Genomic DNA, 25,430 nt, shown 5'->3' with positions numbered 1-25,430 from the left:
GCGGTTAGTAAACAAATAATTATTTCAATAGCAGCTTTTGGCCGTTGTAAGATTTGACTTTTTCCAAATGCTTTCAATCCATCAGCGAAATTTTTAATAACATTTCGCTACTGTATTTAAACGGTTATTGTAAATATGTCCTTATGTCGGTTGGAGGACCCTTCTCCCACCCTCCCACGCTCTCTATCTCTCTCTCTCTCTCTCTCTCTCTCTCTCTCTCTCTCCTCCAATCGTCCTACTCTCGTTAAGAGCTCTGTCAGACTAAATTAGTGTAAATAAGTGAACACTGTCTCCATTACCCGCTATTACGGCAAACGCTAAACGTCAAAGAGCGGAACGAAACAGGATTAAAGCGAAAGTGCCCTAGTTTGTAGCAGTGGCCGTCGTGCACATAGGAATGTTTACGCAGCTAGTCGAAAGACAAATAACGCAGAGTCCACAACGAAAATAGTTCCAGTTCGTAACCTGTTTGCATTGCATATGTACCTAACCCGCGCACTGTTGATGCTGTTCGTTTCTGTCCATGTCTCCGTATCTTGCTGACCTGCATTTGTCTACACGCTGCACTCGAAAACGAAAACGGTTGTAATAGCACCGGATAACTGGAGTTTGTTGTTGGTTTCTTCGAACTATTATTTTTCCTCTTTTTTCAGATAAATAATAAGTGATTTTAAAACACCATGAGATGACAGTTTCTAAAATCAATAACTGTAATATGTAATAATAAATGTCGTTAGTAGCTAACTGGTGTTTTCTTGCGTTTCAGGTAGGTCTACGTGTAATTCGGAAACAACTTTAGCCGACCTCCTGCGAGATAAGTAATTGGATTAGTGGCTCGAAACTGCTGCGAAGTCTACTGAAGGTAACAAGTATGTTTATGAAGCAGTTATCAGTGGATATCATAGCGATAAAAGCGCTCTCGATATCTTGTATACGTAAACTCATATGCTGATACTTCATAACAAATACCGTGTGTGTGTGTGTGGGTAACTTGTGTGGACATCCGACATTAACGTCCAACGGAAATGTACGCCCGTCATTTACACCTTCAATATCTGCACCCAATGAAGCCTCAAACAAAGGATGCACCAGAAGTAGGCCCACGTCAGCGATCTACAGTAATATAATACAGTAACGTTTCCCTTAGTTTTGCCTTGCTTTAGTATTTATTATTTCTTATGGAGATCTTCTTCGTTATCGATCGAGAGATTACATGTATAGCTAGTCCCGATACTATACGGTCAGCAGTACACAGATAGTAAACGCAACTTATCTGAGCAACTGAGATAGGAATATATCTGAATATTAATTTTTTTCCCGAGTCATCACGTCTTCTGACGTCGTGTCTTCTGACATGTTTACTGCGACCTCCCACGAGTTGTTCTCCCATGCTTTGCAGCTCGCCACTAATTTCTCTCCTGCACCAACGTCTTCACCTCATATCTGTACTCTCAGTGACATAAAAAGACTTATATCTTGCAATATTAAGGTCGTATCACATGTTCAAAGTTACGACCGACAGTCGCAATGATTGCATTATTCGGCGCATAAAATTTTCAGCACACAGTCATGTCCCTTGTGTAGACTGTTCTGTGAGACAGTCATGTCCCTTGTGTACACTGTTCTGTGAGACAGTCATGTCCCTTGTGTACACTGTTCTATGAGACAGTCATGTCCCTTGTGTACACTGTTCTGTGACACAGTCATGGTACACTGTTCTGTGAGACAGTCATGTCCCTTGTGTACACTGTTCTGTGAGACAGTCATGTCCCTTGTGTACACTGTTCTGTGAGACAGTCATGTCCCTTGTGTACACAGTTCTGTGAGACAGTCAAGTCCCTTGTGTACACTGTTCTGTTAGACAGGCATCCAGAACCCTACTACCCAGTTCTTTTACAGTTTCTACAACACTTCCATATTTCGTGTAACTCCACGGGGAAAAAATCCGTGAGAATGAGATTCCATGATTGCTATAGTCGCATAACATGACTTCCCTTTCAATGTATCGGCGATGATATTTGTTAATTAGGTATTTTTGTCATGTTTTACAGATGGTTTTGTTTGGCCGCTAAGATTTGTTGTCTGTGCCAACCTCATCTTCTCAGAGTAGCAGGTACATCCAGCTTCCTCGATTATTTGCTGGATGTCCACCAACTTCTATCTTCCCCCACCATTTCTGCACCCCACGGCTGCGTGTAGAAACATGGAAGTTATTTCCCGATACCTTCCAGTCAGTGTTTTCAAATACTGTTTTCCTCGCGGATTTTGCGGAGGACTTCCTCATTTCTTATTGTTCCACTTAACTCTGTAACACCATGTTAGGTTTATCACAAATTTTATATCCTGTTATTTCATTCAACAGATCCTTAATTTCACAAAGGACAGATTGTTCTAGTCTCTAAGAACACGCTCGAACTCAGGATGGGTTGTAGCTTTTGCTTACTTGCCTTTTCAAAATATCATTTAGTTTGCTCAGTCCTTAGTCTCTGAGATATGATTCCATTCATAGTGTGGTCAAATCTATAAAAACAAAAACCTTTAGTTCGCTTCACGAAGTACTGCCGGCGTAAGGTTTCGTCCTTCTTCCTTAAAAGCAAGACGGCAGCTCTACGTCTACTTTTAGCTTGGCTATCGAATTTGCACTATCAGTGTTATTTCGTTTCTGTCAGACTTCAGTGGAGCACAAAACACGTCTTCCATAGCCGGCTCGTTTTAGATTAGATTAGATTCGATTAGATTCAGTTTTCGTTCCATAGACCAAGAAATGAGATTATTCTCATATATGTGGAACAAGTCAGAAAGTTTAACACATAAAACATAAAACATTTGAATATAGTACTCACTACCCTCATCATTTGTCAGCAGATTATCAAAATATGTGAATACAGTACATTAAACTGGAACTGCTAATATTTACAGAATTAATCCACGGTCAAAACTAAACATACTTGCACACTTGTAATAATTTTATCATTCACAAAATACATAAACTTGACTGTTATGACCAAGTGCTGTCAAACCTGAAACCCAACAGACATTTTTACTTAAGCTGGTCTAACAGTCCGTGTTAAGATATTCATCTACAGAGTAGAAGGAGTTGCCTGTCAAAAAGTCTTTCAAACTCTGTTTAAACTGTGCTTTATCTGAAATCAAGTTTTTAATGGTTGCTGGAAATTTATTGCAACTGATACTGACTCTCAAAGCACAACGTTTCTCACTTCCCAAAACGATATTGTGCTCTCGATGGTAGCATGAATGTAGCTGTTGAAGGCAACTGGTATTGTTAAGTAGCAGTGACGTTTTAGACGTTAACCCAACCAAACTAAGTAACAGGCAATGCGATACTGATTCTGCAAATTCGTGGTTTCCGCTTCTAACTAGGACCCGTATAAGTTCACAAGCTAATGCTGCTACTAATAATACAAATACTAAAGTAAGCGTAATGTGTTTTGAAAAAGTTATAGAACAATAACACAGACGATTTAGATGTGGATATAGACGTGCTTCATTTGGGTCTGTATTGCACCTTACACAAAATGTGGTATAACGATCGAACCACATATATTGACAAGTGCACCTTACCCTGTAAGTAGGGATAGCGTAGTGTCACATGTCTTTTCATAAAAAATGGTTCAAATGGCTCTAAGCACTATGGGACCGAACATCTGAGGTCATCAGTCCCTTAGACTTAGAACTACTTAAACCTAACTAACCTAAGGACATCACACACATCCATGCCCGAGGCAGGATTCGAACCTGCGACCGTAGCAGCAGCACGGTTCCAAACTGAAACGCCTAGAACCACTCGGCCACAGCGGCCGGCTTTTAGATAAAAGATACCGATATTTTAGACGTGGAAATACACTATAAAACAAAAAACAAAAACAAAAAAAAAACGACGTACGACGAATAAATTATCCGACTGGGACGGAAATCTGTAGAGGCGATGTACATGTATAGACAAGCACACCATTACAGTTTCAGAAATAAATTGTATGACCTATTCCAGAGAAAGAGCATCACAAACTGAGAAAGTCAATAACACGTTGATCCACCTTTGGCCCTTATGCAAGCAATTATTCTGCTTAGCATTGAGTAGTGGAGTTGTTGGATGCCCTCCTGAGGAATATCGTGTTAAATTCTGTACAATTCGCGGGTTGGCTCGTCAGAACCCCGAGCTGGTTCGAGTAACCTGCTCATAATGATTCAAACGTTCTCAGTTGGAGAGAGATGCGGTTACCTTGCTGGGCAGGGTAGGGTTTGGCAAGCACGAAAACAAGCGGTAGAAACTCTCGCCGCGTGCGGGCGGGCATTATCTTCCTGAATTGGAAGCCCAGGATGACTTCCCCTGACGGGCAACAAAACGGGCTATAGAGTATCGTTGACGTGCCGCTATGGAAAGAAATGGCACCCCAGACCATCACTCCTCTTGGGCCATACCGTGGTCGACAATCGGGATGGTGTCCCACCTCTGTCTGGAGCATCTCCAGACACGTCTTTGATGGTCATCGGGGCACAGTTTGAACGAGACTCATCACCGAAGACAATTCTTTTCCAAGTCGATGTGATTCCAGGCCGAAGATGTTTCTGGAGTCGCCCTGGACTGCATTGGGATACTATCCAACCATACTCCCAAAACCAGGAGTCTGGCGTGCCATTTCTTTTCATAGCTAGACCCCTTTGGTTACCATCCGCGGTACCCTTACTGCATAGTGGCACGTCGGGTATATTCGTTTAGTTGCCCTTCATGGGAAGTCATCCTGGGCTTACGTTTCAGCAAGATAACGCCCGTCCGCACACGGCGAGAGTTTCTATCGTTTGTCGTCATGCTTGCCAAACCACACCTTGCCCAGAAACGTCGCCGGATCCCTCCCCAGTTGAGTGTGTTTGGAGCGTTATGGACAGCGCCCTCCAACCAGCTTGGTATATCGACGGTCTAACCAGCCAATTGAGCAGAATTTGGCACAACATCCCTCAGCAGGAGATCCAATAACTCTATCAATACCAAGCAGAATAATTGCTTCCATAAGGGCCAGAAGTGGACCAACGCGTCATGCCTTGCTGAATTTGTGAAGCTCTTCGTCTCGAATAAATCATGTGTTTGTACATGTACATTATATCAATAGATTTCCCTCTCATTCGGATAATTGCTTCGTGGTGCTTTTTTTGTCTGAAAGTGTATTTCACGAGTTGCTGAATATGCTAATCATTATCGTCTCATGGAGTCTATATTCATCCTAGTCATGAACGGGAACCGACGGCACGCAGTTTTTATATAATGTGAAAATCTGGACGATTGATATACTGTGGAGTATATATGTCATCCGGGACGGTACGTGGACATCAGTCATTAGAGGAAACAGCAACAAAAGAATATAGAACAGCGAACAATGCAGTTGACATCTTGCGTCTGCAGTTTCAGATTTCAATTGCACAATTTACCAGGGTTCAAGAGTTTTTGTATGTCCATCCTTTTAGCAGGACGTCTCTGGGACGACGGCCATTTACTATCGTGACAAAAAATAAAAACACCTACACCCGTCCTTATGATTTTATTTTGTCGCTACCAGTTTCGATGCTTCATTGCGTCATCTTCAGGCTGTTTTGATGCGGTACAGGTTGATACGATTCCCATGCATAACCCATCAGTTGCCAGCATTACTGAATTCACAGATAATCTGAAACTTACGTGTCAGTACTCCAACAATCAACTGTCAACAGTTGCCAGCATTACTGGATTCGCAGAAAATCTGAAACTTTCGTGTCAGCACTACCGCGTTTTGTCACGAGGGTTCAAGAGCGTGATTTCTAAGTGTACCCTTCCCTATATTCATTAACTACAGGAACGCATGGTGTTGGTGATTCAGAAGCACTTGGATGAGCGAGTCGAGGCAGATCGACTTCGTGAAACACTTTCATGCACTAGGCGACAGCGTCATCATCATACTGTGTGTTCGCGTATAGCCACTCAAATTTCTGACGGGACACTTACATGCTACTGAGTTGATTGACAAAGGTGAAAATCCTCAGAAGATAAGGACATAGCTGAAGGTAGTCACACATTAACACACTACTACCAACAGTAACTTAGTAATGCGAGCATTTAGATTCTTTTTCGTGAAATCTGAGAGCGAGAAGTTTCAGTTCTGCGTTGGAAATACTGAACCGTGCGCGGCTCGTGTTCATTCCATTTATTGTTTGTGATCTTCTCTTACCGTACTGCCACCTTTTTTTCTTATTCCATTTACTGGCGTCGCTGACTTCCTGCCTTATCTGCCCTTGAGTGGTAGCAGCAGACCTTATCGATAAATGCTCTGTCGTACTATCTCTGGAGCAACCGATAGTATTTCCGGGTCGTCGTGTGTCTGAAAGTCAGTCGGGCACGGAGCAGCAGTCGGGAAGGGAGCACCGGTCAGGGACGAAGGAGCGTTGGGCACGAAACAACAGTGAGGTGCGGACAGCCAGTACTTGCCGACCGCTGGCGACACACATGGATTGTCCAATTGAAGAAGACTGGAGCGAGAACGGCCGTTGGTTGGTCGTTTTGTAGGTCGTCTCATCGTGTACTTGATCTTTGGACCGTTTCTGGGTGTGGGCAGTTGGTCGGTTGTGGCGGAGCAGCGAGGAAGTCTCTGCGGCTTGTAATCAGGCCGGGGCCGTTGGCGGCTTGCACGCGCGGTCGGAGTTGTGTGGTACTAGTTGCGAGAACTGCTAATTCGTTGCCCACCGTATACGCATACTGGATTTGAATAATCAGTGAGCCAATCAAGAAAGCTCAACCGTTGTGACATCTCTTTGTTTATTGCTGGTTGTTGCATCCTGGGCTGTCCTTGCAAGCAGCAACGTGATGGTGTGTTGGAGTCGGTAAAATTTTGCAGCCGTCTCCTTGTATGGTGTTTAACCTTTGAAATGATTATAATTTACTAGCGATGTGTACCAGCGGTATCTTCTGCCGTGTGGCCGTTAACGTTTCGGTTACCTGCCCTGGTCGTTAGCATAGTTTTGTGGCAGTGTTTTTTCCTCGCCGTGTTAATGTTGTCCGTCATAGACAGCTTGGTGTTGTTCTCCTTTTCTCTTTGAGTGTTTATTGTGCCTTGACTGTGTTTATACGCCAATTATTAAGACATAATCCTGCTGTGATCCTCGTCTTCGCTGGTACTTTTGGTTGTCGTGCTGTTGGTCTGGTGGAAGGGAATTGATTAGGCGGTTGGTTGGTTGGTCAGCCGTCCGTAGATCATGCTACAAGCCGATTGTTTAGTGTTATGCTTGGCTGGCTGTCTCACCTAAACTGTGGTTAGTGTTTTCTCCCCAGGCCGACCCTTGGAACACTTGTGAGCACCACTGAAAAATGTTCAAATGTGTGTGAAATCTTATGGGACTTAACTGCTAAGGTCATCAGTCCCTAAGCTTACACACTACTTAACCTAAATTATCCTAAGGACAAACACACACACCATGCCCGAGGGAGGACTCGAACCTCCGCTGGGACCAGCCGCACAGTCCATGACTGCAGCACCTTAGACCGCTTGAGCACAACTATTTGTTGTTTGTGATTGTCATTTTATTTGATCGCAGGTACTGTACTAGGCCTTCAGTCGTGTATTAATATTGTCTGTTTTATGTTTAGTATTGGCCTACAGCCAAACATAACAACTGTAAGATTACGCCTTCAGCCGCGTTTGGTTTAAAATTCTTGTTGCTCTGTATTTAGGCCTTCAGCCGAGTTTGTTTCAGAATCTGTGGCTTTAATATGTAAATCCTTGTCTGTAAGGATTCTCTTTAATTATTTTGAATTGTTGAAAAGGTCTTCCGCCATGTTCTGTAAATATTTATCTTGAAGTTGTCTTTAATTATTCTTGAGTAATTGCTTGGGCCTTCAGCCGACAAGATACTTCAAGTTTTCTTAAGATGTTTTTCTGTTGTACTGTGTAAAGGCTTATCTTTAAAGTATCTCTTTTATTATCTAAAGGGAAATTTTTTAATTGATAATTCAGCCGAAGAATTAACTTGAATTTCCCTTAATATGGCCTTCAGCTGGAATTTGTAAATGCTTGGCTTTTAAAGAATTTCCTTAGCTGATCTGAAATATTATTTCGGCCTTTAGCTGAGAAGATACTGTAATTTTACTTATGTAAGGCCTTCAGCCGTTACTCTAAATCCTGGTGTTTTGAAAGTAATCATTTAAACTTATTCTGGAGAAGTTACTTGGGCCCTCAGCCGTGAATTGATCTTTGTTGTTTTAAAGAGAAAACTGTGCATTGGTTTGAAAAACAAAGTTGTGTGTGTTCTTGTATAACTAACAGTAATTGACCTTGGCCTCTTTCCACAACCTGATCCGCTCTGTCCTGCGAAACCAGATTTCAAACACATTATACTCTCTTTCTAACAAGACCGCTCCCCCTTTGCCATGCTGCACGCTTTTAGCCTTGCGACACACACGCACACACAGACGGCAGTGTGGACTTGCCGCCAGCAGAGCCCAGAGCGCGCCCCCTGGGGCGACGTTGATGGCTGCAGCGCCTGGTGTCTAGGGGTCTGTGCTCTGTGCTCCCTACATTCCCCTAGACGCCTAGAGAGGGCGCCGCGCGCACTAATGACTCCCTCCCCTAGCAGCGGTAATAACTCCGCAAACAACTCGCCTCGCTCTGTCGCCTCTTAACTGCCTCTCAGGCTTTTGACGGCCCTTTCAAAGGCAGCTGGTGCATATGGATGTAGCGCCCCACTTTTTGAATCCGGAGCCCAGGTCACACTGGCCAAAAAGGATTTCCACTTTTCGGAGTGTTGATACAGCAACCAGTAGTGGTGAGAACTACAGTCTTCGCTGCAGAATTCTTACTGCTTTATTTATTCATCACACGAGTTTCGCCTAATACAAGGCAGACTCAGACTGAGCAGTATAGTGTTTTTATTTGGGTTTTCGATGCAACGATCAGGGCATCGGCAAAAAAAGACTGCCCTCATCATACATAGTAAATTAAATGCAAGCAAGTATGTGCTCACGTCGCATGTTGAAAGCGTTATTGGGTGCGCTTACTACGAGGGCCGTTCTTTTTTTTAAACTTCCGATCGCTTAGTATAGAAGCTATGGGAGTGGCGGGAAGTGGACATGCGCTGTAAGCTACTGCACAGCTCTCGCACTACACACTCCGCCATTGCCGATCTCAGGGCAAAATAAATAAATAAATAAATTTAAAAAAATGAAAAATATTAAGTGTCATGTAATATTTTGTGTGAAGTAATATCTTGTATAGACACCTTTTATTAACCTGACACGTTCCACATCATTACGAAGTGTCGTATTCATGATCTATGGAACAAGTACTAAACTAATCTGCGTTGCACTACTGCAACGTAAACATGGCTGCCGTCATTGTTGATCCCACCAAGTGTGAATTACGAAGTGTAATTTGGTTTCTGAAAGCAGAAGAGAAGAGTGCAGCAGAAATTCATCGGAGAATGAACCAAGTGTACAGTGATAACTTCATGAACGATGGTGTTGTGCTTGAATGGCGCCGAAAGTTTAAAGATGGCCGAAATGACGTGCATGATGAAGGGGGTCAAGGACGCAAGTCTGTCGTTACAGCCGACCTTGTAGAACGAGTTGACAGAATGGTTAGAGAAAATCGAAGGTTCACCATAACTGTTTTGTCTATGGAAATTCCGTAAGTTTCAAGAGCTGTCGTACACTCTATCGTTACTGAACATTTAGGCTACAAAAAACTTTGTGCTGAATGGGTTCCAAAAATGTTGATGGACACCTACAAAAGTCACCGAATGGCGTCAGCTTTGAATTTCCTTGACCGTTATCACGATGAAGTAGAGAACTTTTTGAAATCAATTGTTACTGGAGATGAAACTTGGATCCAATACGACACACTGGAAACAAAACGACAATCACAACAGTAGATGTATCCAAATTCATCAAACAAACAAAAAAACTCAAACAAGCATTCAACAACAGGAAGGTTATGGCTACCGGTTTTGGGACCAAAAAGGTGTCTTGCTTGTAGAGCTTATGCAGACCGGAACCACTACCAGTGCAGCCGCTTATTGTGAAACTTTACGACGTTTGCGGAGAGCCATTCAAAACAAACGAAGAGGAATGCTGAGTTCAGGAACTGTGTTGATCCATGACAACGCTCGTCCACACACTGCTGGCACAACCCAACGGCTCCTTGAACAATTCAATGGCACATTTTCTGACCTGGCACCCAGCGACTTCCACCTTTTCCGTGAACTGAAGACGTGGTTAGGGGGCAGCACTTTCAAACCAACGAAGATCTTCAAAACAACGTCAATGCTCATTTGAAATCATCGGCAGCAACATTTTTTGAAGAGGATGTTGCAAAACTTGTCCACAGGTACGATAAATGACTCAATCTTTTCGGTGATTATGTTGAAAAGTAACCATAAGTCTACAAAACTTTTGGTAATAAAATAATTGTTTTCTGTGAACTTGTCTTTTATTTATAGACTATCGGAGGTTAAAAAAAAAGGCCCTCGTATATATGACGAAGGTAATCTATTCAAAAGGATTTCGGGATTGCAGCCGGTCATCGTAAACTTCATTCCACGATATTTCGGCTGCGTATCTGCCATCCATCTTCAGGTGAGCCGAACGAGGACTGACGAAGCCTTACACTGATTTGTACTTGCATTCTTCAAGTTGCCATCACCCATCCCAAACCATGAGTGTGCTTAAAACCCGTGTGCACAGGGCACATAAGGTATCGGATGCAGAGAATTTGCCTAAGCGACTTGCACATTTAAGGACGGTGTTCAGAGACAGTGGATACTCGAGCCGGCAAATTAACAGGGCCTTCTCAACTAAAGCCAGGAAACGGGAAGTGGATAAAGAGGAGAACACGCCAGCCAGGTCTCTAGCTTTTCTTCCCTTCGTTGGAAATATCTCCTTCAAAATGGCGAGGATTCTTAATAATTTTCATGTGAAAGTGGTTTCTCGTCCACCTTCTAAGATTTCGGATCTGCTGGAATCGGTGAAGGATGATTGGTTACTGCGGAAGGAGGACAGACAACGCGTACAGTACAACAGCGTTGTACGGAACATCAACGTTACACTCGCCTGCTGCAACCCAGTAAGTCTGCAGTTTCCGAACATTGTATTTCTAACGGACATTCAATGGAGTACGACAAAACTTCGAATTTGGTCACAGCAACAACCTTTTGGAAGCTACTAGAGACCAGAGTGTGCCTCTCGTCGCACGGAGGACAAGAACATTACGAGCCATATCTTGCAAGACTCCTAATCTCATATCCATCATGATAAAACTGTGACTTCTTGCCATCAGGAACATTGCTGAAAGTAGGACTACAATATCGATTACGGAAATAGGATGAGAGCAAAGGTGTCCTGTACCAAATTTGACATTTGACTGTGGAGTTGCTTACATGCAAGGGTAAACGTATAACCTCATCACGCCTCACCTCCCTTCTAAGCCACACACCCTTCCTAATCCACGACCCTCCCCTCCACCTTCCACACGCCTCCCCATGCCTAAGCCACACCCATTCGCTTCCCCTACCTTTTAGTAAGCCTCATCCTTCTGTTGGAAACAGGCCAGTCAGAGAGCTCACATGTGTCTAGCTCTCCCAATAACAATTCAGTATAGTGACCAGCACTAATAGCCATGTGCGTTAGCACAGCACCTCTGGGATTCGGGGAGACGCGCCAGCTTCTAATCTTACTGTCCAACGGATCAATGACGAGGACCAGTGTGTTGGGTTAGCCTGAATGTGGTTTTTAGGCGGCTTCCACATCTGAGCTGCTATCCACCTCCTGCCTCAGTTACACGATTTGCAAACTTTCAGAAACATTCTCACTTTTTCACATAGAATAACGCTAGGCGGATGCAGATGCGGTACACATCTTCTGTCCCGGACGGGGAGGGGGAGGAGCGACAGGACGTACATCTGGTCGCTCTTTACTACTAACACTGCCAAATCCAGATTAACACGCTGACCCCTTGAAGATAAGGGAAAAGGCAGGACGAAGAAGAAGAACAATAGCTCATTATTTTACTCTCCAATCACATTTTCCATCTCCTCCCCCCCCCTTTTTCTTAAAAAAAAAAGAAAGAACTGTTATAGACAATTGGCGTAACATCGTTCTCATCCATTGGTGTTGGTAGCTGTATAACATTGGCATGGCATTGGACATATTCGCACCCTCGCCAATGTTAGCTTGATCTCTGTATACCGGAGCTCTAAAATGGCGAAACCGCATACTGTAACAAGTTTAATAGGATATTATCAGCTTGTTCTGCTGAATTCTCTGAGCAGTATGTGGTCCTTAACATAAGTGTATTGAACTTGAGGGCCCCTGGCTTTACTTCGTGTTTTGACGTTTTCTGAGAAACATGATTTAACGTTATCTTCATCGACACACCTAAATAAATAACCATACTTGAAGTCAACCATCACTTCACGGCAGATGGAAATGCATCTTCTACAACGGAAAAAATTGTAACTGTCATTATATTCTGTCAAATGTTAATTGTTATTCCCATTTTGTTGGTCGCAATTTTGGGGCCTAGAAAAGATGAAACGTTATATCGTGAGCAGTTTCAAGAAGATATTATTGGCTTATTTTGCTAAATTTTCTGTTTTAGATACAGCCATTGTGAGCAGTATGTGCTTGTACCCAAGCAAATGTATTTTAACCTTGTATTAATCGCAGACAGCCGGCCGCGGTGGCCGAGCGGCTCTAGGCGCTTCAGTCCGGAACCGCGCGACTTCTACGGCCGCAGGTTCGAATCTTGCCTCGGGCATGGATGTGTGTGATGTCCTTAGGTTAGTTAGGTTTAAGTAGTTCTAGGTTCTAGGGGATTGATGACCTCAGATGTTAAGTCCCATAGTGCTCAGAGCCATTTGAACCATTTTGAATCGCAGACAGGTGTTAGCTTATTTCCAGTTTTAACGTATTGTGAGAAGAAAAGATTTGAAGTTAAAGCCATTTCCACAGCGAAATCAGTAACGCATGTTTGCTTCGCTATATTTGAAAGTGAGTATTAGGTATTTGTGAGCAAAACGTGAAAACTTTATTCGCTTACTGTACACCACAGTTACGCACTAGTATTACTATGCTCCAAGTAAAAAAGCACTGAATTTTGATAGCTTTTCTTATATTCACGTGTCTGAAAGAACAGACACTGTTGACGATCCAAAGCTGTACGAAATCCTTCGAAATTAATTCACTGAATGCATTTCCATGGCATTCGTTCTAATAGGTATAGAACTACTAACCAGTCGTGACAGATGAAAATTTGTGTCGGACAGACTCCGATTTCCCGCTTATCGGAGGGGTCGCCTTAACCACTTCGGCTACCCGTGCACACTCTTCGGGCTTACCAAAACTTCCACATGTTACACCGTCTACATCCTTATACCGTAGCCCACTAAATTCATCACCTAATGCTCGCAACCTTACTTGTATTCCCGCAACAGGTAGAATGAGACAGCGAGCTGTGGATGGTCAACAGTGTGTGTCGTTCCACATATGCTTGTAAGAATTACGAAGCTAGGCGGGCGCATGGCTTCGATTCATCGTTGTGTTATTCTCCCTGCTGCGAGGATCCAAGTAATGATGCGAGCATTAGGTGAAGAATTTAGTGGACTGTGATGTAAGCATGTAGACTGTGGAACACGTGTTAGTTTGGGACTGTCTGGGGAGCTTGCGCAGGTAGCAGAAATGGTTAAGGTGACCACTCGGCATAAGCGGGGAATCCGGTTTCGAGTCCCAGTCTGGCACAAATTTTCATAAGTCATAGTTGGGTATTAGACTAATACCTAATACAGCAGCCTTTATGGAATTCGCTGTCAGCGAATAAATTGCGAAATTTGATGATGGTTTGTCTGCGATGTGGGAACAGCAGCTGTTATTGCAAATAATGTTGAAGGAATGTTGTGTACAAATAACGTACTGTCAGCTGACTTTTTAGGAGTTTTTCAACAGTGGTTCACTTGACCAGATTTTAGGGTGGAATGTGGTATGCACTTAAGAGACAAAGAAACTGGTACACCTGCCTAATGCCGTGTAGGGCCCCCGCGAGCACGCAAAAGTGCCGCAACACGACCTGGCATGGACTCGACTAATGTCTGAAGGAGTGCTGCAGGGAACTGACACCATGAATCCTGCAGGGTTGCCCATAAATCCGCAAGAGTACGAGGGGATGGATATCTCTTCTGAGCAACACGTTGCAAGGCATACCAGATATGCTCAATAATGTTCATGTCTGGGAAGTTTGGTGGCCAGCGGAAGTGTTTAAACTCAGAAGACAGTTCCTGGAGCCGCTCTGTAGCAATTCTGGATGTGTGGGGTGTCGCATTGTCCTGCTGGAATTGCTCAAATCCTTCGGAATGCGCAAGGACATGAATGGATGCTTACTTATGTGACACCTGTGAGAGTCCTATCTAGATGTATCAGGTGCCCCATATCACTCCAACTGCACACGCCCCACACCATTACAGAGCCTCCACCAGCTTGAACAGTCCCCTGCTGACATACAGGATCCATGGATTCATTAGGTTATCTCCATACAGTACATTCCCATCCGCTCGATAAAATCTGAAACGAGACTCGCCCGTGGCAACATGTTTCCAGTCATCAACAGTCCAATGTTGGTGTTGACGGGGCGAGGCGAGGCGTAAAACTTTGTGTCGTGCAGTCTTCAAGGGCACACGAGTAACCTTCGGCTCCGAAAGCCCATATCGATGATGTTTCGTCGAATGGTCCGCACGCTGACACTCATTGATGGCCGAGCATTGAAATCTGCAGCAATTTGCGAAAGGGTCGCACTTCTGTCACGTTGAACGATTCTCTTCAGTCATCGTTGGTTCCGTTCTTGCAGGATCTTTTCCGGTGGCAGCGACGTTTTACCGAATTCCTGACATTCGCGATACACTCGTGAAACAGGATACGGGAAAATCCCAACTCGATCGCTACCTCGGATCGCTCGTGCGCCGATTATAGCACCACGTTCAAATTCGCTTAAATGTTGATAACGTGCCACTATAGCAGCAGCAACTGATCTAACAACTACACCAGATGCTTGTTGTCTTATATAAGCGTTGCCGACCGCAACTGGCCGAATACGAGTTTCTTTGACTCTTCAGTGTATATCATGTCTACACAAGAAGACTGTAATTAACGCTATTGTCTGGCTAATACTGATTTATTGGTTTCAGTTTAGGTCTAGTTATTATGTTCCACTGGGGTCGATAACATTTGTTCTTATCAACAAGCTAGACTATATACTTAATCGAAGCATCAACTGAACGAGAACTGTGGCAAATGGTCACAGTATTATTACTAGCTTCAATCATTTCCATTGCAGACAAGAAGACACAAACAAGAAGACTTCCGCAGGACAAGAAACACTTTAAAATTCAACAAATAGTGCAATCAGTATCATTATAGTCCAAATTATCTTAATGTTAAGTGGCAGGAACGAGCAAAAACAGCGTTCCACACTCATCGACGAGTAGTTCTTTAAATAGTTGACGAGTAGGGAACGCAGTTCCTGCTCGTGTCAAATACGACAGCGGTTACGTATTAAAATGACAGACTCCCGTTTCTACACTCATGCTCATAAATTAAGGATAATGCCGATACATGGTCAAACAACGCTCTGGTTGGCGGTTTACGGGTTTAAATCACCTCGGGGTATGACCATGCGGTGCATTTGACATGCGGTCGTCGCACGGTGGCGCTGGCAGCAGTCCACATATGCAGAGGTGTGTTGGTGTACGTCAGAGTACGGTGCAGCGAGTACGTGCGAAGACGTTTCAGACGTGCTAATGGTGACTGTGTGTTGAAAATGACCCAAAGAACACATATTGATGACGTTATGACGTGTAGAATACTAGAGCGACTGGAGGCTGGTCAAACACAGCATGTCCTAGCATGGGCCCTTCGTGTGCCACAAAGTGTTATCTCAAGAGTAAGACAACGATTCCATCAAACTGGAAACGTGTCCATGCGCTACAGTACGGGACGTCCACAGTGTACAACACCATAAGAAGACCGATATCTCACCATCAGTGCCCGCAGACGGCACGGAGTACTGCAGGTAGCATTGCTCGGGACCTTACCGCAGCCACTGGAACAGTTGTCTCCAGACACCCAGTCTACAGACGACTGAACAGACATGGTTTATTCGCCCGGAGACCTGCAAGATGCATTCCACTGACCCCTGGTCACAGTAGAGCCCGTATAGCCTGGTGTCAAGAACACAGTACATGGTCATTGGAACAGTGGTCCCAGGTTATGTTCACGGACGAGTCCAGATACAGTCTGAACAGTGATTCTCGCCGGGTTTTCATCTGGCGTGAATCAGGAACCAAATACCAAACTCTTAATGTCCTTGAACGGGACCTGTATGGAGGTCGTGGTTTGATGATGTGGAGTGGGATTATGATTGGTGCACGTACACCCCTGCATGTCTTTGACAGAGGAACTGTAACAGGTCAGGTGTGTCTGGATGTCATTTTACACCAGTATGTCCGCCTTTTCAGGGGTGCAGTGGGTTCCACCTTCCTCCTGGTGGATGATAACGCACGGCCCCACTGAGCTGCCATCGTGGAGGAGTAACTTGAAACAGAAGATATCAGGCGAATGGAGTGGCCTGCCTGTTCTCCAGTCCTAAAACCCATCGAGCACTTCTGGGATGCTCTCGGTCGATGTATCGCTGCACGTCTTCAAACCCCGAGGACACTTAAGGAGCTCCGACAGGCACTGGTGCAAGGATAGGAGGCCATACCCCAGGAGCTGTTGGACCACCTGATCCAGAGTATGCTAACCCGTGGTGCGGCCTGTGTACATGTGCATGGTGACCATATCCCATATTGATGTCAGGGTACATGCGCAGGAAACAGTGGCGTTTTGTAGCACATGTGTTTCGGGACGCTTTTCTCAACTTATCGACAATACCGTGGACTTACAGATCTGTGTCGTGTATGTTCCCTATGTGCCTATGCTATTAGCGCCAGTTTTGTGTAGTGCCACGTTGTGTGGCAGCACATTCTGCAGTTATCCTTAATTTATGAGCACGAGTGTATATACGCAAGCAAGATGCGGTGTAAAATTACGACCATTAGGGGAAGCATTTGGATAGGGCACAGTGCCAAAATCAACTGACCGTGTAATACAAATGACAATGTCTGGTTAACAGCCGAAGCAAATAGTAGAATTCTACGTATCGATCAAGTTATTTTGTATTTCCCCAAGTTTCTACAAGGAATGCACGCCATTCTTCAAGTGAGATATTTCGAGTAGGCCTTGTTCTTGTTTGTACAAGGCTGGAATTTCGGGCGTTAACGTCCCGTAGGCGACGGTATCATTAAAGGTGGAACAAAGGGAAATAAATCGACCGACTTCATCTGAAAGAAATCATTCAGATACTCATTGATAGAGAACGTACTAGAGGCACGAGCTCAAATTAGCACTTTGGGCTGCGAAAGTATTAAAAGAAATAGAGAAATACGTCGCTAGGGAAACATCTGAAGTTTCAGACATTACTGCAGATTTTGAGACAGGCGAGATGTATCTACCGACGCTGCAGAAATAGAGGGTCTGCCACTACTCCATAGATACATCGGCAAACTTGCATTTGTAAGCTGGCGAGTGGCATGCGGCATTTCTCGCAATGAGGCTTTGTTCAGGACATTACACATCGTTGAAGGCATCCATGCGTGGCACTACAGAATTGTACAGCCCACACTTATGTGGCAGTCTTACGTGGTGGGTGTTTTGAAATACAGTTGCGTAAAATAACAGTTAGGAGTCGCGACTGAACTATCACGCTTACTACACTGCTAACTTCAGCAAACAAATTCGCTGTATCTGTCACCGAATGCCTTGTATTTCGCTATATTTTGTGTGTTAGCTCTTTTTTTATTTACTGCCGGCTTGTGTGGCCGAGCGGTTCTAGGCGCTTCAGTCTGGAACAGCGCGACCGCTACGGTCGCAGGTTCGAATAATGCCTCGGGCTTGGATGTGTGTGATGTCCTTAGGTTAGTTAGGTTTAGGTAGTTCTAAGTTCTAGGGGACCGATGACCTCAGATGTTAAGTCCCATAGTACTCAGAGCCATTTGAACCATTTCTTATTTACTAATCACTTTTCTTACTTACTAGTCTTCGTACATGAGAGGGTTCGAGTACAACCGCCACAATATCAGAAGGGTTTGAAAATCTGTATGAATACTGTGTCAGTTCTGCTTTCAAAGAGCACAGAAAACGGACGTAGGCTACCAGCCCTGCGAGAGAAACGGAAACGTTCCTCACCCGTCGGGAAACGTTGTCGTTTTTTACGCCCGCTGCCGACGGCAAAGGCGGCAGAGACGTCAACAGACACTGTCACGTTTCCTGTCTAGCTGTGGACCAGCTCTGTAGCGTCGCTGGATGACATTTCTGGATAGGGAGACCTATCCTGAATTTTTTCCTGGTGACACTCCCCCCCCCCCCCTCTCCACAACCCAAAAGAAGTTCTTCTATAATCTGTACGTAACTCACATGAAGATAATATTGGTAACTCTATGAGACTGTGCAAGCTCGCAGTCTGATATAAGAGAGAAAATATCATTACAAAATTAATCTCTCTGACAGATGATCGCCGACTGGCACAAAGACTGTCAGATGGCCATCAACATAAGTAAATCTAATACGACCGCGCGGGATTAGCCGAGCGGTCTAAGGGGCTCCAGTCATGGACTGTGCGGCCGGTCCCGGCGGAGGTTCGAGTCCTCCCTCGGGCATGGATGTGTGTGTTTGTCCTTAGGATAATTTAGGTTAAGTAGTGTGTAGCTGTTAAGTCCCATAAGATTTCACACACATTTGAACATTTAAATCTAATACGACGCACACAACTAGCCAAAACGGACAATATGATTTCATTATGGGTATGGGAAGTAATCACTAGAGTCTGTGGTAAATGTCAAATGTGTACGACTACGATCCAATGTGATTTGGCTGGAACAACCATATAAATCTAGTTATTGGGAAGGCAATATACAAAGTCATTATCCAAAAAATAAAATAAAAAGTACAGTTTTCCTACAGAGCAATTGTTTGGATGATTCGTGAGGACTGTTCAGCAGTCAAGAACCGTTACCAGTCATCCTAAAGCACCACTAAAAGGAAGTTGATTAATCTGATTTTTTTGTAGTTCTCGACGATTCCCTATCTTCTCCAAATCTTTACATCTAAATAACTACTGCATCCTTTATCTCTTTGAAACTGCTTACTGTAGACAAACCTGATCTCTCTATAATTCTCTACCCCCCCCTCCCGTCCCCCTCCACCGTACACACATACATCATCAGCTGAGATATTTGTAGAAGCCTCTGCACGTGACTTATCAACTGATCATTTGTCTGAAACTACAGTGAAATCCAGATCAATTTAGGTGCTCACAGGCATTGATAAATATCAACGGGAATAGAGGAATAGCTGAAAATGTGTGCCCCGACCGGGACTCGAACCCAGGATCTCCTGCTTACATGGCAGACGCTCTATCCGACTTCCTTTTATCTCATTTTGATCGTTATTGGTCATTGTATTTGTCCGGGACGGATGTCCTATGACGCTTGTTAAAGTTCATCGTTCATGCATTCACTCAGTTTTTTTAATTTATTACAGAGGGTAGCTATCCCTCTGACCGAACACGTTGAGCTACCGCCCCGGCAAACTGAGCCATCGAGGACACAGAGGATAGTGTGGCTACAGGGACTTATCTCTGGCCTGCTCCCCGTGAGACCCACATTTCCATTTGTTTAGTTCAGTTGTGCAATAAAGTTATTTTTTTCGTCAATTCTACTCAATATCTCTTCATTTGTTATCCGTTCTCCTCAGCATTCTCTTGTAGTACGACATATCACCACATCCATTCTCTTCTCGTCTGAACACTTTATCGTCCACGTTTCACTTTCGTTCAAGGCCACATTCCAGACAAATACCTTCAGGAAAGACATCTATTTCGAACTACTGTCATTTCAAGTTTTAATAAAACTTTCTTTCATGAAAAATCGCTGTTATTCTGGGGACGTTATGTCTAACACTATTGTGTTATTCTTCATTACCATATTGGTCCCATTATTGTATGATTACACGATTGCAGAACAATTACTGGAAGCAGTGATATACATCAAATATCTAGGAGTATGTGTATCGAATTATGAGAAGTGCAACGACCACGTAAACCTAACCGCAGGTAAGGCAGATGTGAGACTGACATTGAAATTCATTGAACGAAACCAAAGCAGGTGTATTCCACCCACATAGGAAGTAGCATACAAAACCATCGTTGGACCAAGACTATAGTACTGCTTGTCAATTTGGGATCCGTACCATATAGGATTGATAGAGGAGGCGCGTTTCGTTTCAGGTTTATACAGTAAGCTAGAAAGTGTCACGGAGTTGCGCTCTGAACTCCAGTGGCAGACGCTGAAAAAGAGGTGTCCTGCATCACCATGTGACTTACTGTCAAAAATCCAAGGGTATACGTCCCTAGAAAAATAAACAAAAATAGAGGGTGTTCAAAAAAAAAAAGGTCGAATACTTTGAGAGAGTGTAGTACTCATCGAAACAAGAAAAATAAGTCCAGTAACCATAGGTCAGGAAATGCATACTTTCTGCGAAAAAAACGTGGCGTCCATTCATGACAATGCACCCCTCTGTCCTCCGGCGTAAGAAATGATACACCTTTTGAATTATACCCGGTTGTTGTTGTACCTGCTGGCATGAATTGAAGATGCGACCCTGTAGTGTCCGCACAGCGTTGATTGGCGTAGACCAATTCCTTCAAGTAACCAAAATTCTAGGGGATTGAGGCCTGGGGAACGAGCAGGCCAAGGTATGGGGTCCCCCCCGAGAAATCCAGCGATCCTGAAATATCTGCGCCAGATGTTCGCCCATATTGTGACGAAAATGTGATGGTGCGTCATCACGGACCATATTTGTATTCTTGGCTGCAACGGCCCAGCCTGCAGCAAGGTACGCTATACGTTAATGAGAAAGTCTAGATTGATTGTCTTTCCTGAATTGCTTGGGGATTTACATCTGCCCATACATGCTGATACTGGAAATTCACACCACCATCTCTTGTGAACTCTGCCTCACCGGTAAATAAAATCTTGGATGTGAATAGCGGATCTGCGGCACACGTCTTCGACAGCCTTTGACAGAACCGCCGCCTGCCATGATGATCCTGTGGCCTTAGGGCTTCAACGTGCTGTAGGTGATATGGGTGCAGTAATTGTTCGTGAAGTACTCCGCAGATAAGAGAGTGAGACACACCTTCTGGTCCTGCTAATCGCCCCACACTGGTCCCAGGCGATTCTTCCACCAAACGTAGCACACGCTCCTCCATGTCAGTCATGCGGACTGACTGGAGACTTCCACTGTCAGACTTACGAAGTACAACCTGTGTCCCTCACATGCTGAAAAAGTCTGCCGAACGGCCTATCAGATGGCACTCTGCGCTGCAAATATTTTTCAGCGTAGAGGGCACGGGCTCGCCGGCTACGTCCATTTGATAAACCTTAACAGAATATCATATCCGCGATTTCACCTGTCGAATAGTAGGCTTTCATCGCTAACAAGTGGAGGAAGAGCAAAAATGTAATGTACTACACCAATTGCACGTACAAACAGCGCAACAACAGTCAGTACATAAGTGAATCCGTGTTTGTAAGAAGGTAAAACATCATGATAGCCAACTAGGGTTGACAGTACGGTGTAAGAAAGCACACAAACTCGACGAAAACTAACGTAGCCTACAACATGACTCGAACGCACAACTGACTGCAGATTACCTAATGGTAGGCAGAGTATGTCCTTTTTAGAGATGGCTGCTGGACTCGGATGTTCGATAGAGTCAAATTAAACACCTTTCAGCCGTCTACTTTCCACCTTATTTTGTTTAGCAACCAGATTCAATGATTTACTACTCCATCTTTAGGCCCTGTGTACAGACAACTATGGTACCAGTATGAAAGAGATAACCAAAAAAAAAAGGGCATGGTGCAAGTGTTACGTACAGTGGTAATATATAATAACATAACAATACCAACCAGTACAGGAAGTTACAAACAGTTACAGATAAATAATCGCTAAGCAGTAAGTATTGAAAAATGGAAAAGAAAAAAACACGCTATCACGAAAGTGATAAGTCTGCCAGTAGGCAGGCGTGTGACTAGGTGATGTACTAAACCATAAGCTATGGAATAAGCGTAATATAAGTCTAATCACAAAGGTTCTAACTGACATATTACACATTTTATGGCATACCCCGTCACATGTGCTCTGGTGGTTTTTCTGTCATAGGTCATGCTATCTTTTCTCTTCCCATGCTTAAGCGCCACATGACATGTGTATGCGCCAAAGGTTGTTCTGATTGTTATTATCTTCTTTCTAATATACTACATATGCATCGCAGTAGTTTTCTTTTAGGCTTATTCCATAGCTTATAGTTCAGTATATCACCAAGCCACAAGTCTGCTTACTGGCAGACTTATCACTTTCGTGATAACATGGTTTTATCTTTTCCATATTCCAATACTTACTGCTTAGGGGGAATCGTTACGGTATATTACGTTAGATTCATAAAATGATTCACTAGAAATGTTTTATTAAATACGTTGTGTCTTATGAGTTTTTGATCGATAAATTGCACTGATGTATTTTTATTCTCCATTTATAAGTTGTTAGTTGTATATGGAACATGATGATAGAGTTAGTTATGGGGTTGAGCTCCAGTAAGTGGTATAAGTTTTACTAGTATATGACAGCATGTAATCAAATGTTTTATGTTCAGTCTGAACGCGTCAGTATATGACTACATTGTTTTACTCCAGCTGTTATTTAGTTAGTTCGTTAGTTGGCTGGTTGCGTGTTACATTGATCAATCACACGGTACGGTAGCCGTTATGATGTGGAACGTGTCAGGTACACAACAAATGCACATATGAAACATGATTTATAATATATATATATATATATATATATATATATATATATATATATATATGTATGTATTACAATACAAAGTTAAAGATTAATATTTCTATTATATACCCCATTCCCTTAAATGGCACAAAATGCATATACTATATTTATAGATTTATTTATTCCTATTCAAGAATTCATCTATGGTATTGAAGGAGTTGTCAAGGAGATATGATTTCAATCTATTTTTGAAGCTATTACTGCTGTCTGTCAGACATTTTATTTCATCTGGTAATTTGTCGAAAAATTTTATAGCAGCATATTTTACCCCTTTCTGCGCCAAAGACAGGATGAGTAAAGAATAGTGTAAGTCTTTCTTTTTTTCTGGTATTATAATCATGAATGTCACTGTTGTTTTTAAATTGGTCTATGTTGTTGAGAACAAATTTCATTTGTGAGTAAATGTACTTTGAAGCTGTTGTAAGAATTCCCAATCTTTTAAAAAGATGCCTACAAGATGTGCGACTATGAATCCCACACATTATTCTAACCGCTTTCTTTTGAGCAGTAAATACTTTTTGTCTTAATGTTGAGTTACCCCAGTGGGCATTGCATTAGCATTATACCGTGATTATCTATGCATAAAATGAAATATTGACCTCCCGTTCTCAGATTCCCTTTTTACGATGATATGGCTATATACTTTGCTCACTAGTTTAAGTTAATGTGGTGTGTACTGTTCTCTTATTTTATTCCTTAATTTATCTGTAACTACATGTAAATTCCTGTACTGGTTGTTATTGTTATGTTATTACATATTACCAATGTATATAAGACTTTCACCACACCCCTTTTTTGGTTATGTATTTCATACCGGTATCATTGTTGTCCTTACATAGGGCCTGAAGATGGCATAGCAAAACGTTGAAACTGGTTGCTAAATAAAATAAGGTGCAAGCTAAACAGCTGAAAGAAGTTTAATTTGACATCCTCATTTGATGGAGCGCCAATGCAACGACTGTGCTAATATCTGCAACCAAGCGTCGCGCAGCCTTTCCTATAAACGGGTGTTTATCTCGGAAAGTATGCGTTTCCGGACTTATTTTTCTTATTTCGGTGAGTACTACCACCTCTCAAGGTATTCGACATTTTTTTTGACACTCTGGATTTCTTCCTCCTAGGTATATGTCGCACACAGTAAGATGGCTTGGTGAGAAAGAGCAGATCTAGTTGGCCTTCTGAAGTTCGCAAACACGTAGAAGAGAAGGAATATTAGGGCTTAGAGGGTGACGGAGTCATTACAGACGAGAATGGGGTGGAAAGTGGGCCTTATTGTTTCAAAGCAATTATCCAAGCATTTGACTTAAGCTGTTTAGGGAAATCATGAAAAATCTAGATGCGTATGGCCCTACGGAAATTGAAGCGCCGCCATTCTGAATTTCTGAGAGTCGAGTGTGTTAACTTCTGTCCCACTTCGCTCTGTTGGAAAACATGAGACTGTTGTGTGTCAGTTACTTTTTCTAGACATCTTCGGGACAGCTGGCTAAACTACTATGTGCAGCTTCTTGTCATAAACTTGTTTCAGAGGATAACGAGCTTCGTTACGCAAACAGAAAAAGCGGCATTTCGCTCGTCACTCTGAAAGTTCCTTCTAATTAATTTCACACTGGCTGTAGCGAACCAATTTGCAGCTACAGCTGCGTTACCAATTCTACCAGTAGGTTGAGGAGTACTGGTAATAAGGACGGAAGAAAGGGCAAATCTAAATTTCCTATCTGCATAAATGAGACAAAGGACAAAGTTTGCTGGAAGAGAATGAGGAAGGAATCCGTTTTCACAGTTTTTTTTTAATTTTAATTAGAGAATCAAAGCATCCTTCATTAGCATTTGATGATGACAGTATCACGGTAAAAATGTCGCTTTTTCCAAATACTGTTACAATGCCACAACTGCTGCCATCTCTCTCGATACTTGTTGATGTTCCCAACATTCACCTTAAATCAACATCTCTTGCGGTCTTTATTTCTACCCTACGATTGTATGAGCTGTTTCAGATACGGACCATTGTGAACTTCGATTCTTTTCAGTAAAATCGCATTAAGCTGCGTGGAAGGTCAAATAGGAGGTGCCCAACTGGAAATATTTGGAAGCAGACTACAAGATTCCTTTTCAACCAAGGGAAACATCCCCAAAACCTTGATCGCAACAGGCTGATCGGTTGTACTTTTATTTTGACAGTCTGAATAACTTGGTCTAGATTACAGTTTATATTTTCAGCATACGGCATCATCAGATTTAAAAACTGTTGCTGTTCAGCTGCGGCGAGTTTTTAGATCTGAAGATGGCCTATACCGGCTGTAACTGATTATCTAAAGAGTAATGTAGCGTCTGCTCTAGACTGTGTTATTCACCCAGAATATACAGATCACTGCGTGGTATCTCCACGACAGCATAACGCCATTTTTAGCAC

Source organism: Schistocerca piceifrons, chromosome 4 (genome assembly GCF_021461385.2).
Source record: "Schistocerca piceifrons isolate TAMUIC-IGC-003096 chromosome 4, iqSchPice1.1, whole genome shotgun sequence".
Lineage (NCBI taxonomy): Eukaryota > Metazoa > Arthropoda > Insecta > Orthoptera > Acrididae > Schistocerca > Schistocerca piceifrons.
Note: the sequence above shows the minus strand (reverse complement) of the source record.